Source organism: Lingula anatina, chromosome 9, assembly GCF_051362555.1.
Source record: "Lingula anatina isolate TDL-2025a chromosome 9, LinAna3.0, whole genome shotgun sequence".
In the NCBI taxonomy this organism is placed as follows: domain Eukaryota; kingdom Metazoa; phylum Brachiopoda; class Lingulata; order Lingulida; family Lingulidae; genus Lingula; species Lingula anatina.
This window is the reverse complement of record NC_141775.1, coordinates 17,614,170-17,632,487: the sequence shown is the minus strand read 5'-3', so window position 1 is coordinate 17,632,487 and position 18,318 is coordinate 17,614,170. Positions and strand designations below refer to the sequence as shown.

The 18,318-nt window shown below is 35.1% G+C and overlaps 2 long non-coding RNA genes across 2 annotated transcripts; one reads left to right on the top strand and one right to left on the bottom strand.

Moving 5' to 3' along the window:
- Positions 1-3,777: 3,777 nt before the first annotated feature.
- Positions 3,778-6,687, top strand: LOC106171631 (uncharacterized). The gene is made up of 3 exons (XR_015331074.1): positions 3,778-4,313; positions 5,236-5,365; positions 6,078-6,687. It is a non-coding gene; the product is annotated as an uncharacterized LOC106171631 (long non-coding RNA).
- Positions 6,688-7,248: 561 nt separating this feature from the next.
- LOC147760023 (uncharacterized) lies at positions 7,249-17,401 on the bottom strand. The gene is made up of 3 exons (XR_015331073.1): positions 17,217-17,401; positions 8,226-8,280; positions 7,249-7,724 (listed from the first exon to the last, which is right to left on the bottom strand). It is a non-coding gene; the product is annotated as an uncharacterized LOC147760023 (long non-coding RNA).
- Positions 17,402-18,318: the final 917 nt, after the last annotated feature.

The following is an 18,318-nucleotide window of genomic DNA, read 5'->3' as shown; positions in this document are numbered from 1 at the left end:
TTGGTTCAAGTAATGAAAGGTTTAAGCACAAAACGATAATTTGAGGCTATTTTTTCATTCAAGACAAAATAAAGTATCTATGGTGTGTGACAATAGGGACTTTACAAAGCTTAATTTGTCCTTAAATATATATTCCAGTAGCATAGGCGAGCGACGTAATTGTAACCTCAACTTGAGGTATCCTCGATGAAAGCGGAGTACAAAAATTAACTTTTTTAAATATCGATTACAACATGCTGTACAATGATATTGAGACTAAAGGGTTTAATGGACTTCTTTGCCTTAAAAGCAATTCATTTCAAAATTAAAAGAAACAGTTTTTTCGGGGAGCGCGGATAGACAGTTTACATCAGGTGATTCGTTAAAGTCGAGGAGTGTTTCACTATCAAATGTGTAAATCATATATGTCATAAAACACTATAAGAAAGTTTTTTGTTACGATCTGCAACATTTGTTCATTTATATAGCAGGGCGAAGTTAAAGCCAGAGGTAAATAGAACCTAATACCGTAATCCTCCTCGTCCATTTATTTAAATCGTATCAAAACGTTTGATACACAATGTTCATTAAATTCATAATTTTGGCGATTTATTAAAACCATATTGGTACATAAAAGTTTAAGATTAGCATAAGTTAAGCAACAACCAGTATGAAGGACAACACCCTTTTTAAATGAGGCAAGACACCCTCTTCACACTGATTATAACCTTGAGAAAGACATTATGCAACAAGGCAAAGGAGTTATGCAAAGTTCTTTCAACTCGTGTGTGAATACAATACATTCTTTGTCACTTTTACAAGACAATGGAGGCGAGCAAGTAGAGTAATTACATATACAATAAAAAGGACATTAGTATAGAAAGCTTACTTCGGGTCAGCCCTTTGCTTGTTCGAATGAAAGAGATAGATATCGCGCCGCGACTCCCTTTATTAAACCTTCGTGTGTTTGTGTAAAAGTGTGAAAGACAGGCAACGGTCTTTAGTCGCTGTTGATATTGTTCGCGATTAATATTGAAGTATAACTCCTTCGCCTGCATGTAAACGTGTTACTTTTCCTCATGTTCTCTATATTTCTTTTAGGTGGTTGAGACAATGGGATGAGATCGATAAAAGTAACGGTTAATCTTAACAATTAGATGCGATTTTTGTGAAATGACTTATTAAGTGATGTGTATGTACCTGGCATGTTTAAATTCTTGAATTTCTAATTTGTTAAATCTTTCATACACGGCCTCATATATGTATTACTCTCAGGCCTTCGATATTATTGTGTTACACGGGACTCCTGGAAACCTGAAGCACAGGTCTACGGAGTCTTATTATCCTACATGCAGTTTTATGGCTGGGATGAACACTGCGAAGTAGAAACAGGCTTTACTTAGCTTTACTTGATGCACAACAGTTTAAACAAAACCAGTCTGCAAGGCTTGCTTTGACTTGGCGTTAACCTTACACTGGTTTTAAAAGAACAAATATAAATATGTTCGATGGATTAAATGCCGGCTTCGTTATATTTTAACTAAATGCGTTCATTTGCACAGTTACACAGATAATATTTTTAAGTTGTCTGTCGTTCAGCACGCATTATAGGCGAGTAGCTAAATAGTGACGGTGATCAATCCAAGCTCAATCTTGGCAAGTATCGTTTACAAAATAGATAATGTTGAATAAACTTAATTACGCTTTAATAAATAATCAACACACGGTTCGGTTATTGTCACTTGAAAGCTTTCGATCAAAGACGTTCAATGAAATCACAAATCATTTGACGATTAAAAAATGGACATGTTCAAGGGGCAGTTTTTGTTTCAGCTAAAGGGACTTCAGGTTCAGGTAGAGGGTTCAGTTACGTGTTTCATCGGATGATAGCATCACGCCCTATGTCTAAGCGAGTTGAATAGAAGCTTTTTATCCAAACATCCTATTCCTTACTACCGAGTTAGGACAAAGGTCTAGTAACATGCACTGTGCAATTACTATTAATGGATCAGATGCATACTTGATTGTTTTTCCTCTGGTGTCGCACGTATGCATCCTTTCTTGAGTGATCTAAAACAAGTCGCTAGTGTACCATGTTTCTCACTGTAGCAAAATATGTTCGACATGGTGTTTCTGAACGGCAGACGGAGACACAGTAATTGTATAGGCATGCTTTACGCTTGTCCGAGAGATAATAACAGTCGGGTTTAACAATAGATAGCGAGCTATAGTAAGACCCCCTCCTCTTTAACTGATGATTTACAATTTTAATTGACCGTACTTTCGTATATTGTATGATCATACAGCCAGACTTCCCCCTGTTGCACGTTGTAGTTGGATTGTCATTGCGCCTATGTCAATGCACCTCATTTAATTTCAATATTATAATATAAGGATAATATAAATAATATGTTATTTCCTTATTCCTCTTTCATTATCATTCATGTTTTATAAATACTTGAACGCTTGAATACAGATATTTCAAATTAAAACGTAAGTACATAAATAAATTATATATTTATAAATTAATGCAATAGGAATTTTTTGAGACAGATTGATGCTGACGCTCATGCATTTCAACCAAACAAACAATAATTAGTACAATTTTTGACTGCGGAAATTTCATATAGGATGTTAGCAACACTAAAAACCAGCTGCGCGTGTCAAACTAGTGAACAAAAGGACAGTTCGCTTCGCGTGGCATGCCTTAGCATGGGTTTAGCCTCTTCAAGCTATAATCCTATCGCCACAACAAACAATAGGGACCTTCTGTCTGATGTATCCTGCTGTTAATTACACCTAGTTACAGCGGATTTTCAAGCTCGCGCTGGGCCACAGAAACCGGCGTCATGGGGTTCACTCGTATTAAGTATTGTGTTATTCCACCTAAGCTACTGTGTTTGTGCGTTCGAATTTTGAAGGGATTTACACGGCCCTCCATTGTTTGTCCGCCCCCTTCTATTCTCAAGATAGGGATTAAAACATTTCGAACGTTGTTACACCGGTGTACAATGGAAACAAAATTATTCCGACCACTGGTACCTGTCCATACACCAGATAAAGCTGGGTACGTTTTTGTTGACTTCTTTGATTTTAAAACAAATATAATGCGTCTGTTTCACAAATATTCATAGCCGAGTCCGAAAGCATTGGTATAGTCTTTTATTACTAAGAAAAAAGTGCAGTCAAGGCTAGGACACTTAGGTGAAGTCAAGTTGTACAGCGTAACATATTTAAACTGAGAAATAAAACATTTAATTGTTCTGTGCTTTAGCAACCTTTTTATTTCTCGCGCTATGCACGCTTCAAACGGATTTCTTATACAAGCACTTGGTATGTCACTATCACATACCAATGTCTTGCTGTTCACAGCAGAAGTTTACAGAGACCCCTGTGGCGCGCGGTGCCTGTCATGAGCACTTCTTATATCCGCAAAATATGAAAATGACTAATGTGAATACTTTACAGCAGTTTATCAGGAATATGCTGTCTAATAAGGTGAAAACGCTGTTATATGTTCATCTCGCAAGAATATCCTTATATTGTTGTAGAGCAGCCTTGGTGGAAGTAAGATATGGCATCTAACGGCCTTTGGGTGTGAACAAAAACTTTTGAATCTCATTAATTGACAAAAAGAATTAAAATGGAGCCATGAAGTGCATTTAAGCTACTTGGTAGAAAAGAGAAATTGATAAAAACAATGTGAAAAAACTTTTTAGAAAAATATTGAAAAAAGTAAAATATCTTGGAAATCTGGTCTCACAGAAACCTTTGAAAGATAGGAAGTCAGCAGTGGTTAAAAGGACACATAAGAGGATTTTCGCGCCAAAATTGATTTATCCTGATTTATCCCGAGGTTAACACTACTTTTCCGCGATTTACCAACCTTTAATCTATCATTCCCGGCACTCGCCATCGCTCTGTAACATTTTTGGAAAATACAATAAAAAGAAAACCTCCGCTTAAGCGGAGGTTTACCAACAACCACCTCCATTTTCATCATTGAGCTCTCTAGACTTCCGGATATCGCGAGATTCTCGTATTGCGACCTAGTTAAAAATAGTTCAAGCTGCCGGGAAAGCACATGGAACAGGAGGCTGAATTAGTTGAGACTCCATCGAAGAAGGGAAGAAAGATAACAAAAAGAAAATGGAAACACTCTTTACAAAAGTCAACACCAGAAAAATAAAATGCGCGTAAAACAGTGTATCAGCAAATGTACGACAGGCAAACAATAAACACCGGCGAGGAAGAAGGCAGATGAAAATTAACCTGCTTGCATGGATGGCCATGGATACGAAGGATCGCCTGGCCGCGAAGTATTTACTGGATTTGTGAGTACCATTTACTCAGTACAATTATGTTTGAGATAAGACACCAGTCAAAATATTTATTAAGCACAGATATTAATGTTTATTTACGTGTGTTCGTTGTATTTCTTAACGATTGTCAGGCTGGTCTGTCAAAATATGCCATGAAATTGTAACTAATCGATATGAGTGGTATCGATAACAGGAATTACAAGTGTTGCTCATATGTCGACTCTGACAGGGTTTGGGTAAGTTTATACAGCAAAGAAAGTTTAAATGGAAATGGACATGGTGGGAGATACTGGTTTCATTACATGTACATTACCATGGCCGGGGCGAATTGTTGACTTACCGAGGGCACATTTCTTGTGCCTCTTACATCTGGGCATACAAAACACAGTAATTAAGACGTATGACCAAGATGCTATTTCTTTAGGCATCTTAATCCCAAAATGAATTTGCAGAAGCTGTTATTGTATATAAGTTTAACTCAGTTTTAAATGGCATGTCAACTATAATAGAAAATATCTTTGAATAGTATTTTGATTTTATATTCTTAAGGCAATTAAGTTTCCTTTTTACATTAAAAATAAATAAATAAATAAATCAGAAAGGGGATATTGCATGTTTATGTTTAGTACATCTGTAAATGGATAAATAGTCCAGAGTAATAAATTAGATCATACAATTTTAACTTTAGAGTCCAACCAGTATTTCGGAGATTAAACCAATATGAAGTGATCAAGAAACTTCAAAATTAAGTTGTAGTTAATACTAGTGCAGTTGAAGATGACAGTATAGATAATTTAAGGTGATCATATTGAGAAAAATGGCATTTATACTTATTTCAGTTGAATTTTATACTTATTTCAGTTATGTTTTTACATGATTTTTCTCAAACTTGATTATCTTAATTTTATGTACTGTTGCTTTTTTTTGGTTGCAGTATCAAGGTAACTTTTTCCTATGGGATGCCTGAACTGGAAGAAGTGCAGATGGAAGAAGAGGAAGATGCTGAAGAAGAGGGAATTAAAGGATCCTGATGATCCAACATGGGACTAAAACATGTCTTTAGAGTAAGCAGAATTTTAATAAGCTGATATTCACTCATCATATATTAGGCATTATAGGTGCATGATTTCTCTTTTATCAATTTTTTTCCAAATTGGCAACACATAATGTAAACATAATGCAAGACTCTATTTCTTCCATCAACTGAAACGAGCTAAGCTTTACCAAAGTATTGTGCACTGAATTATAGAATATGCCTGCCCGTTGTGGCATCCAGGACTAACTATAGAGCAATGCAAACTCTTAGAGACTGACCAAACTCGTGCTTTGAAGATTATTTTCCCTGACCTACACTATGATGAAACCCTGAACTTGGCAAATATGTGTACTTTAGATAAATGAAGAGATCTGTTCAAAACTTTCTTTTACAAAATAACTGAATCCTCTGACAAACTGAATCACATCTTTATTGAGCAATCCAATCGTCTTTTAAGATCAAACAATAGTAACAAAGTGCCACAATTTAAGACCGACAGATTCCGATGCTCTTTTATTCCATATGCACTTTTAAATTTCCAATAGTATTATGTTGTCTTTTATCCTAAGTACAATAATTTTAAAGTTCAATTAGCAGTCTTTTAACTCAGTTTTATTCAAGCAAATATTCACTTTATTTTCATTATAATTTTCTTAACACTATGTACAACTTCAACCCACTGGGTTGCAATCTTAATAAATTATTATTATGATTATTATTATTTTGATTTGCTTTTTTAGACCTTAAGGTTATGAACAACTGCCAGTATGATGTCCTGAAGAAGAGTTTTTTACATGGAAGAGGAACTCCATGGCTCTCCACCAAAAAAAGAGGAACTTTTCTTGAGGGTCCAAAGTGGCGACGAGTTGGATAGTGAGAGACTTTTCCTGACTTTCGAGTGCTGCTTACAGGATATATTCAGTGAACTCATCTTGCCAATGTGACAAAGCATAATCTGCTGACTTCAAACCATCTAGCACTGACATGTATGCTATAATGCAGACAGATTGGAAATCAAGGTGGTCTTTCCTCCCAAAACTAAGTCATATGCCTGATATTGAGAATAAACCATTTTGGTCCAGCATTTACTTCTTAAATCTAGATGACATCAAATGTATTATGGAATATGGTACTGGTGGCATATTGTGACTTCAACTTGATTTTAAACCAGTGTGTTGTCAGATTTTGTAAGATCACCAGTTGCAGTTTTGTGACTTTGTTCCAGCATAAAATTCTGTATTTGGCAAGTGACTGTATGTCATTTCTTTTAAGACCTACAAAAATGGTTTGAGTGAACACTTGTGCCTGTATTCAATTCTCCACAAAGCCATTATTTAGAATTCATGCAGGGAAGCCTGTATTTTTTAAAGAAATATTTATACCTTTCTATTTATTCCCTGCACATCTTGGAAAAGTATGTGTGAATAACTTCTGATGAAACAATTTATGTTTGTGTAAGTGGGGTTAGTCCTTTCTCATGACACATCCCTTTGCATGGAGATTTTTGTGTCAGCTCACGTGAGTCAATACACTGACAGAGAGGGGGATAATTTGTTGATCTGCAATCCTCATGGGTCTGCATGTACATCAGACTCTTAACATGATAGCCCGGCTGTTAATAAGTCTCTCTCTAAAATGTTACCATACTATAGTGTACTGCACAATGTGAAAGTTTGTGAATGCTTGAATGGAAGGCTTATTTATGAAGAAAGCATTAATAAGTACGAAAATAATTATGCATTCTAGCTTGCAAAATCTGTGTATGTCTTATTCATTACATGTGACAGGTAATAATAAAGATGATTTGGCCAAATTCCAAACTTATGTAGCAAACTTTATTCTTGTATTTTTGCCAAATATTTGAAATATAAATAAAAGATGTTTCAATATTTAAACTTTTATTTAATTCATAATCTCTACCCAGTTAATGTTACATTGATACTGCAGCTTATGCTTTGTACATAACAATATGTTAATAATAATAACAGTTGGATAGTACATGTTGTTAATTTACTAAAGGCCTAGTTCTTAGAAAAAACATGTTCGACATTAAAATATATTCTAAAAAAGTTTTCAAGAATTGCATGAGAATTGAATCTTTGGATGTATTTGGCAAAATTCTTAAATTATTGAAGAGTTGACAATGCCCAGAAAATAAAAGTCCTTGAGGCTCTCTGTGATCTCAGTCTTGGCACTTAAAATACGTGGGCATTATAATATAAAACTGTTCACTCAGTTTTGGTAAAAGGTGGTGGATTATGTGGTCATTAGTGCACATTTTTTGTAGCAGTCTTTTGCACAACTTGTCACGCCGACATTGAAGTGAAGCAGTATTGTAAGATTGGAGTGCTTCCTGGTGTTGAGTTTTCCAGATATAACTTGAGGCACTGTAATAGTAAAATTACATAAAATGGTTATAAAGAAAAAATGTATTGATATTATCATAACAGCACTATTCTTTAACAAAAATTAACAAATTAGAGGGCATGATCACTACATGATAACCAGCTTTTGATAAAGAAGTTAGTCTGATTATGGCACAAAATAATTAAATTTAAATAGCTATAGCTGCATTAGATCATAAAGGCCACAAGAAGAAATAACATAATGACACATGGTTTTAAAGAACTGATGTAAAAAAAAATCACACTAATATTCCCCATTTGCAATTAGAATTTTGACAAGCTAATCGATAGTACTAAACCATACCAAATGGCACTGTTCGCCCTCTAAAATAGCAAAAATTTTAAGCGGACCCAGAACCCCACGGCAACTAGATGGTCGGCTTTGCATCCGCGGACCCCCCCCCCCTCCCCCCCACCCCCCCACTTCAAATAATCCTGGATCCGCCCCTGTTACCTGGTGTATTGCTAAAATTATTAACATACCTGTTCTCTCCTTCGTGCTTGAAGGGGTGTATCAACCAGTTCCTCCTCTGAAAGGCTAAAAAATTCATTCCTTGTAATCATATTCATTCCTTATAATCATATTCATATTTATTTATTTATTGTATTGTTCTATTATTTTACTCTTTATATTGCTCCAAAATTAAAATGATTTCCGATTTTTATGTACAGACACAGATGTGTCTGTACATATAGCCATCATCTGCGTCTGTCGTCGCCGTCGTCGCCGTCGTCGCCGTCGTGCACTTTTACCGATAACACGATAAATGGAAAAACGTTTTTGCTTTTGGCTTTAAACTTGCAGAACTGATGAATATTCATAATACGCAGGCCAAGTTCGAAAATCAGCATGATCGGGTCATTTTTAGGGAATTTATGCTGTTTTTTCCCTTTTTTCAGCATATATGCAGCACCGATAACACAATAAGTGGAAAAGCATTTTACTTTTTGGCTTGAAACTTACAAAACTGATGAATATTCATATTACGCAGGTCAAGTTCGAAAATCAGCATGATCGGGTCATTTTTAGGGAATTTATGCTGTTTTTACCCTTTTTTCAGCATATATGCAGCACCGATAACACAATAAGTGGAAAACCATTTTACTTTTTGGCTTGAAACTTACAAAACTGATGAATATTCATAATCTGCAGGTCAAGTTCGAAAATCAGCATGATCGGGTCATTTTTAGGGAAGTTACGCTGTTTTTTCACTTTTTTTCAGCATATATGCAACACTAATAACACAATATAAGAAAAACAGATTGGCCAATTGTCATTATACTCACAGGTGTAGTCAAACTGACTAAAACGCAGGCTGAGTTCGAAAATCAGCATAATCGGGCCTTTATTTAAGAAGTTATGCTGTTTTTCACATTTCCTCAGATTCAATTCTTAGGCATGTTAACAGTCTCATTATTTAACTAATAAGATATGTAAAAGTGTTTGTTTGATATTTCCTGCATCTTTGCAATATTGTTAATTGATTATGTAAAAATGATGGTAAACTTATTATCGTGTATTGTGTAATAAAGTGTCAAAAATGGGAATAAACTAATACATTGCAGTTTGTCAGATTCAATCATCCACTATGTTCAGAATCTCAGAATGGAGGAAATTGGACATTTAACACTATTCTATTGATATTTTTCCCATCTCATCAATTTTCTTAGTTGGTCATATAAAAATGGCAACAAACTGTTCATTTTGTTTTATGTTAAAAAAATGTTAACCCTCAAGTGACCGAGTGGGGTCATTTACGACCCCAGCCATATGATTTAATGTGCCATCTCTTTATTTTTTATTCGAATTTTCTTTCCTTGCATGAGTTTGTCAGTCTACTAATCCTACACACTTTCACAGTTTTTTGTAGGGATCAACCAATTAGTGTGGCGTATACATCAAAAACTCTTGTGGGGTCATTTATGACCCCAAAGAGAAGCATTGGTTTTTACATATTAGTTTTTAAATTTTATTCAAATGTTTGCCCACGCAACACTGACAGGAAAATGTCACATACATGTGCTTCATGCAACCAGCCAGTGTGCCCAAAACATAGGCACAAATAAGTGGTTTGTGAAGATTGTGCTTGAAGTGTTACTAATAGTGCATTGCTGAATCTAATTTCAGTAGCTTTGTTGGAACTTGTTCTCATAACTGGGTCTCTCATTTTGACGGTTACAATTTTCGGGTATTTCGGAAATCTAAATAATTCTGTCGATATCATATTATACATACATTAACAAATTGTGTGGATTTTGTTTTATACACAGATGTGGTAGTAATTACATACATGAAGGTTGATTGAATGTGTTCTGAGTAGTATGACTTCCTTACCAGCATTAGGGTATTCCCTACTCAGCAAGTCAGCTAATTATTCTTATTGAAGTTAGCAGGATGCTATCTCAACATAAATCAAAATATTTTTACTAAAAGTAATTTTGTAATGTACTTTTTTCATTTAGTGTGGCAAATAAAAAGAGAAATATTTCTGAAAGTGGAAACTGACAAGGACTGTCTAAATACCGGTGTATGTTGTTCTTAAAATCTGTGCTTGGTTATTTCATGCAATAAAAGTATTATTACCAAATACTTATTACATTAGATCATTATAAAATACTTGTCTTAAATCCTGGGAGTAGTATGGGTGTGATAAAGCCTCAACAGCCTTTAATAATAAGGATCCCTGTACAGAGCACAATGGGGTCATAGATGACCCCACTTGGTCATTTCAGTCAGCAAAATAGCTTGGTCTCTTGAGGGTTAAAAATGGAAATAAACCCATTTAAGAACAGTGCTGTCTTGTTTACATTTTGGCATTTTCAAGATGTGACTTTGAAGTTCCATGAGCCTGCAGACCTTTGCTAGTCACATTTTCTGAATATCCATGATACTAATATTTTATGATTAAAAATTGATGGTCATTATGCTGTTAAACATTATGTAATATTGCATCAAAATTTGAAGAAACCCCTATTTTGGGCACTGCTCCCATGATGACCATTTAAGAAAAACCATGTCACTTACTGTTTTCAAACTTACAGGAAAGAAACATGGGACTAAAATACAGCTTTAGTAGGCAGTGCAGTCTGTTTGGTAATTTTTTCTGGCAGTTAAACAGTTTTTTTGTGAAAATTTAATTTTTCACATGTTGGCATTTTCAAGGTGTGACTTTGAAGTTCCATGATCCTGAAGATTTTTGCTTGTCACGTTTTCTGAATGTCCATGTTACTAATATTTTATTAATAAAATTTGATGGTCATTATGCTGTTACATATTATGTAATGTTGCATCAAAATTTGAAGAAACCCCTATTTTGGGCACTGCTCCTATGATGACCATTTAAGGGAAATCATGTCACTTACTGTTCTCAAACTTACAGGAAAGAAACATGGGTCTAAGATACAGCTTCAGTAGGCAATGCAGTCTGTTTGGTAAATTTTTCTGGCAATTTAACAGTTTTTTGTGAACATTTAATTTTTTCTTATTGGCATTTTCAAGGTGCGACTTAGAACCTCCACGGGCTTGAAGACCCATGCTAGTCACATTTTCTGAAAATCCATGACACGTATATTTTATTTTTAAAAATTGATGGTCATTATGCCGTTAAGCATTATGTTATGTTGCATCAAAATAGAAGAAAATACAATTTTTGGTGCTGCTGCCATGATGACCATTATGGGAAAACCGTGTTACTTATGATTGTCAAACTTTCAAAAAAGAAACACAGGACTAAAATGCAGCCCGAATTGGAAAAGCAGTCTAATTGGCTTCTTTTTCTGGAAGTTATACATTTTAGTGAAATATTCATTATCTTTTTGGCATATTCATTGTGGGACTCTGAGCTCCTATGGACATGTAGCCGAATGGTAATCAAATTTTCTACATGTCCATGCTATTTATAGTCAATAATCAAAAATTGGTGATAATTATTCTATAATTTATTATGTAATTTTACATCAAAATTGACAATAATCTTTTTGCACTGCTACTGCAAACATTACGAAAAGAAAACTGTGTTACTTATTATTATATTTAACTTATAAGTATGATTTTTAGGATTGGCATGCAGTTCAAATTAGATTGCCAGGTCAATTGGGTTATCATTTATTATTGAATTTTATGCAATTTTGTGAATTTTCATTGTTCTCGTTCTGGCACTTTCTAAGTATAAACTTGAACTCTGATGGGCCTGAAGCCTTATGCTTTTACTTTCATCGGTGTTACCTGTTGTGCAAAATTAAAATTTGATGTTGACTGTGCAGTTAAACATAATGTATTACTGCATCAGAATTGGTAGTCTCCTATTTTGTGCATTATTGTTTTGTGCTTTTCTTAAGTTGTGACTTATGGGCCTGAAAGACCTTTGAGAGGGTCAGTCTGTAAATTTCCCTTGGGTATCACAAAGCTAATTTCAGTGTTATAAAGTCATTTTGGCCTATTTAATAGGCCATTAAATGAGATTACATAAAGCACACTTGTTGATATTTCCCTGTAAACTCCCAAAGGTTAAGCTCTCTGCTAGATTAATAATAAGGAAGCAGTGATAATTATGCAGGTAAATTTTGTTTAATATTGCAAATAAGTTTTTAATATATATATATATATATATATATATATATATATATATATATATATATATATATATATATATATATATATATCAAACTCAAAGATTAAAAGTTTGAATAGCAGCTTCATTGGAATTATATTTACCTCTGCCAAGGAGGTTATATTTTCACCCCTGTTTGTCTGTCATCAACATAACTCAAAAAGTTATGGACCGATTTTGCTGAAATTTTCAGGAACTGTCAGAAGTGGGCCAAAGAGGACAATGATCAATAAAAATCAACAATTGCTGCCTTGGCAGAGGTCTGCACTCTTGGAGCGCTTTTCTAGTTTTGTTATGTTTTCCCTTATAAATTTTTCTCAAACACTTGCATTTGTGACTTTTAACTCTCATCCGCCTGAGGCTCTGACATTTCTGTATTTCCACATACAGTCATAAGATTATGTATGTGTGCATTTATTCCATCTAACGTAAGAAGATTAGATACAATTATAACGTCAGAAAATACAATAGAGGGAGTGTGATAATGATAGGGTCGCTAAACGAATTTGACGGAACATAGTGACTAGCCTAATCCTCTTGTCGCCTGGTTAGGCACGCCCTCTTAGAGTACTTATGTAAACAAAAGGTCTTCCATAGAGAACTATCCTTTTGTTCAACAGCTTCGCGCATGCAGCGGATTATGTACCGGTATATAGTGGCGCTATACAGCTAAATGCAGTTAAATCTGTGAAAGCTGTTATTTAATTTATTCTGCTGTGTCGGACGTTGTGGGCCAGTCCAATGGTTCATTCACTCATTCTTTTCTGAAGATTGGTGATGCATATTTTGAATGCTTAATTATTTGCCCTCCTTCTAACAAGAGAAAGTAAAAGGGGAGAGAAACAGAGACAGTGTCAAATAAAAAGTGTAAAGAGTAATATAACATGCTGTACAATGACTGAGTCGTGAAGGGGGTATTGGACTTCTTTGCGTTAAAAACAAATTCATTTCGAAATTAAAAGAGCATTTTTTGAAGGGCGCGTGGGGGGGGGGGGGGGGGTAAATAGTAACTCATTCCGTAATCCTTCTTGCACATCTATTTAATCGTATCAAAATGTTTGATACACAATGTTCACTAGTGTCATAGTTTTGGCGATTTATTAAAACCATATTTGTACAAAGTAGGTTAGCATAAGTTACACAAATGTAGGCAACAACCAGTGTGAAGAACAACTCCCTTTTTAAGTGAGGCAAGACAACCTATTCAAACTGATTATAACCTTGATAAAGACACAAGGCAAAGGAGTTATGTAAACTAGCGTGTGAAAACATATTCTTTGTCAATGTTACAAGACAATGGAGGCGACCAAGTGGAGTAATTACAATATACCCCTGTACAGTCAAAGAGAAATTAGTTATGAAAGCTCACTTCGGGTCAGCCCTTAATTTGCTTGTTCGAAAGAAAGAGATGAATGTCGCAACGCGAATCCTTTTATTAACCCTTCATGAGTTTGTGTTAAAGTGTGAAAAACAGGCAACGATCTCGAGTCGCTATTGATATTGTTCGCATTTAATATTGGAGTATACGCCTACATGTAAACATCAGACAAGGCGTTGAGATCGATAAAAGTGGGGGTTTATCTGAAAAATTAGATGCCATTTTTGTGAAATGACTTATCAAGTGATGTGCATGTACCTAACATGTATAAATTCTTGATTTTTATTATTTGAAACATCTTCATACACGGCCTCATATTTATATTTCTCTCAGGTCATACTCATTTTATTGTATAACATGGGACTCTAAAGCACAGGGCATTGTGAAAATCAATCTGCAAGGCTTGCTTTGACTTGATGTTAACCTGGATTTAAAAGAAGAAATATAAATATGTTGGATGGATTAAATCGCCGATACCGTTCTATTTTAACTTAGCGTGGTCATAAAAACAGTAACACAGATAAAGTTGTCTGTCATTCAGCACGCATTATAGGCGAGTAGCCAAACAGTGACTATGATCAATCCAAGTAAAATCTAGGCAAGTATTGTTTACAAAATAGATCATGATGAATAAACCTACGCTTAAACGCTCAATGATATCAAAAATGATTCGACGCTTTAAAAATGGGCCGGTTCAAGGGGCATTTTTTGTTTCAGCTAGGGGGACTTCAGGTAGAGGATTCAGTGTAGGTGTTTCCTCGGATGATAGCAGCATCACACCCTAGGTCTTAGCGAGTTGACTAGAAGCTTTTTGTCTAAGCATCCTATTTCTACTACTAATCTAATAACTCTTAACCTCAAAGGTTTATGCGGTAAAAATATTTAAACTAAATGAGGTGCATTGACAGAGGCACAAGTACAATCCAACGCCAACGTGCAACAGGGGAAAGTCTGACAGTGTATTACATAATATATGAAAGTGCGGTCAATATTAACAGTGACATCAGTTAAAGAGGAGGGGGTCTTACTATCTTTTGTTAAACGCGACTGTTATTATCTCTCGAACAAGCTTAAACCATGCCTTATACAATTACTGTGTCTCCGGCTGTCGTGCAGAAACGGCATGTCGAACATATTTTGCTACAGTTACAAACAGAACAAACTAGCGACTTGTTCTAGATCGCTCTAGTAGGAAAGCATAAGTGCGGCGCCCGGGCAAAACAATCAACTACCCGGTCTAACATTCATATCTTAGCGTTTACATAGGTCGCGCAAAGAGCTAAGTACATATGACGCGCAGGGAGCTAAGCAATTAGCCTTGACAAAGTTGTCCGTTTTTAAACAACAACAAGAAAAAAGAACGCCTTGTCATAGTTATGAGACAAATCGCTTGCAACGTGCAACAAGGAGGGTGGCTGAAAGTGTGGTCACACTACATGTTTATGAAAGTACGTTGAATCAAGGAGTTATAAGTTATGGCCCTGATAATGGGTTGACACTCACCGCGTTAGCTGCGACAATGATTATTTCTTCACAGCGATTTATTAATTCAATTATTAAATCATAATTTATTTATTATTTATTAATTTAATTTAATGATTTAAATCATCTAATTTTTATCTATTTTTTATTTGATTCTTAATGTAACCTAATTATTTACTTTATTCTTTAAATAACATTTTTATTTATTAATTTATCAAGCCCGTAGCCAGCAATTTTAAAGGGGGAGTGTCTTTTTCTGAAAAAGTGGACCTTTTACCGAAAAATCCCCATGTACTTATGTCAAACTTTACCCAGAGTGGGCCTTTTTTAAGCAAAAGGGTTTTTTTTTCGATCCTCCCGAACTCCGCCTGGCTGTGGGCCTGTTTATTTATTTATTTATTAAGACTTTCTATTATTATCCTTTTACGGATTCGCTCTATTATTTTATATAAAATGTAACTTAATGTAGTAATTGAGGCAACACGCCAGCTTGTAATGTGAATAAATTGTTTTAATGATGTTTCTTTCTTTGTTATCTCTAAACAGTAATGTATTTTTACACAGGTAGCGATGATGGAAATTTGTGTACGCAGCATCTTTAAACTTTTTGAGACGGGGTGATTTGTTGATCATGCTGATGTACGATGTTGATGCATGTCTATCAAATTCAATTTTTGACAACAGAACACTTCATGTTGAATTAAAAAACTGATACTAAATTAAACTAGCAGTTTTCTTGCAACACTTAAAACATGATCAGCTGCGTGTGCCAAGCTAGTGAACAAAAGGATAGGTGGCCACGGGAGTATAATCCTATCGCCGCAACAAACAATGGGCACTTTCTGGCTGATGTATCCTGCTGTTAATTACACCTAGTCACAGCGGATTGTCGCGCTCGCGCTGGACCACAGAAACAGGCGTCATGGGGTTCACTCGCCTAAGGTATTGTGTGTTATTACGTCTAAACTATTGTGTTTTGGCGTTCGAATTTTGAAGGGATTAGACGGCTCTCCATTGTTTGTCCGCCCCCTTCTATTCATAGTATAGGGATTAAAACCTTTCTGACGTTTTTAAAACGTCGTACAACGGAAACTTAATTTTTATTACTACTGTAAGCAGTTGTATTGTTTTTTATGTCTTTAAACATTATGTTACTTATGTAATATCATTTTATGCACTGTCATCATTTTGAATGAGATTTTCATCATGTGAATTTGAACTCTCATGGTCCTGAAACTGTAATCTTATTGAAGGGGTGAATTGAGACCATCTTCTGGGTCTTTCGGAAGACAGTCAGTTATTAAGTTTATATTGATGTCTATTTTTTTTCTGTTAGAAGACCATCAAAATGGAGGATGGATCAAAATAGATACTTTGGAATACTGTCAGAAAATATCTCTAGGTCCGCTCATGTTATTGACCATTTTACCTGTTGTGCATGATTAAAATTCAGTGTTGACTGACAGTGCTATTATAAGCATTATTTATTATTGCATCAAAATTGACAAAATGACCTTTTTTGCATCTCTATTTTCTGTTTTTTGTCTGTACATTTGACAGCTTTGCTGCCTTGTTATAATTGGCTAAATAAACTCTTATCTTATCTTATCTGACAATATTAATACATTAACAAATGAGTTACGTGTTGTACAAAGAACACCCTCTATCTCAACTAGTATGTAGTACTCGAGTTACATTGTATATCTCATGGGATTCCCCTGCGGGAATATGGTGTGAGGTTCGTCTGCAAGTACTGGTAGATGACCACATTGAGCAGAAAACGGTATTCCTCCTGGTTTACAGAACTATATACCTCAGGGTCAAAGTGCACTACCATGCTTCATGTAACTACGTAGTAAGCAGTGCGAGTGGTTTGGGGACTGCGAGTGCGTTATCCGAGGAAATGTAGCAGTTATTTACGCTTTTAAACTTCCACTGCTAGATATTTTTATTTCCTGCCACCTTCCCATTTTAAAGCACATATAGTGACTATAACCCGCTTACCTGCAAAGATTCTGTGAACAATTCCTCTTCTTCTCGCCCACGCTCACCTTCGCAGTCGAGTGAGACATGCTGTCTGCATTGTTTACATCTCATATCTGAGTCGAGATGCCGCGTTATTTCAAACTGTGTCAAGATGGCTGACGCCCGGGGTTCGAAAGTGGACGGTGAATATGATTCTTTTTTCGATATTGATTAAGGCCATTTACCTGCCATTTTATGCTTTACCCATAGCAATTGTTCTCAGACAAGTTAAATAAGAAGCAATCCATGCACTAAAAATGCGTTTTTAATCCTATTTTTTGTCCCTTTAATTGTTTAGTATTACGCATATAAATGCATATATAAACTCCGTTTACAGCCTCCCCTCCATACATACTTAAAACTATGCCTATTGTATTGAACTTTATCAGGAATGGGAGAAGAGATAAAATAAAATGAGCAAGGATGACGTCTGATTACAAAAATTGGGGGTAAAAGGTACCGCTAATAAAATTTTTACCAAGGCCCTAAAATTTGGAAAAGAAAATAAATAAAAAAAACTTCCTGAAAAAAGAAAAGAAGAGTAAGTGGAACGCGCATTTCTCAGTGAACTTTCAGAAATCGGGAGTAAGAAAATGGGGAATAAAAACATTGAAAGCAATTTCTAATCCCTTTTGGCAAAACATTATTGATTCTTTGAGCGAAATTCAGGAAAATCCCAGTTTAACCCCAGTTGAAATCATATCACAACCAGTGTGTCAGAACTCAAAAATTGAAAGAAATGGAAAAACTATTTTCATAAAATATGGTGTAAAACTGTTTTTTTTTTACACCAATGATATTATAAATGACATTTGAGAGTTCCTTCCTCTAGAGGAACTCACCAAAAATCCACCTTAACACGAACTTTTGGACTAATTCAATATCCAACTGAATGGGTAGCTCTTCCTTGGAAGGAAATTACACATAGCTCCATGTAGTATTACTAAAATAGTGTAGGTGAATGGGAAAATTGAGTACCGATAATTTGCAACTAACATTTAAGAATCAGATCACACGAAACTGAAGAAGCTACAATACAGAATAAATAATAGGATATTCCATACTTACGCTTATTTTATGA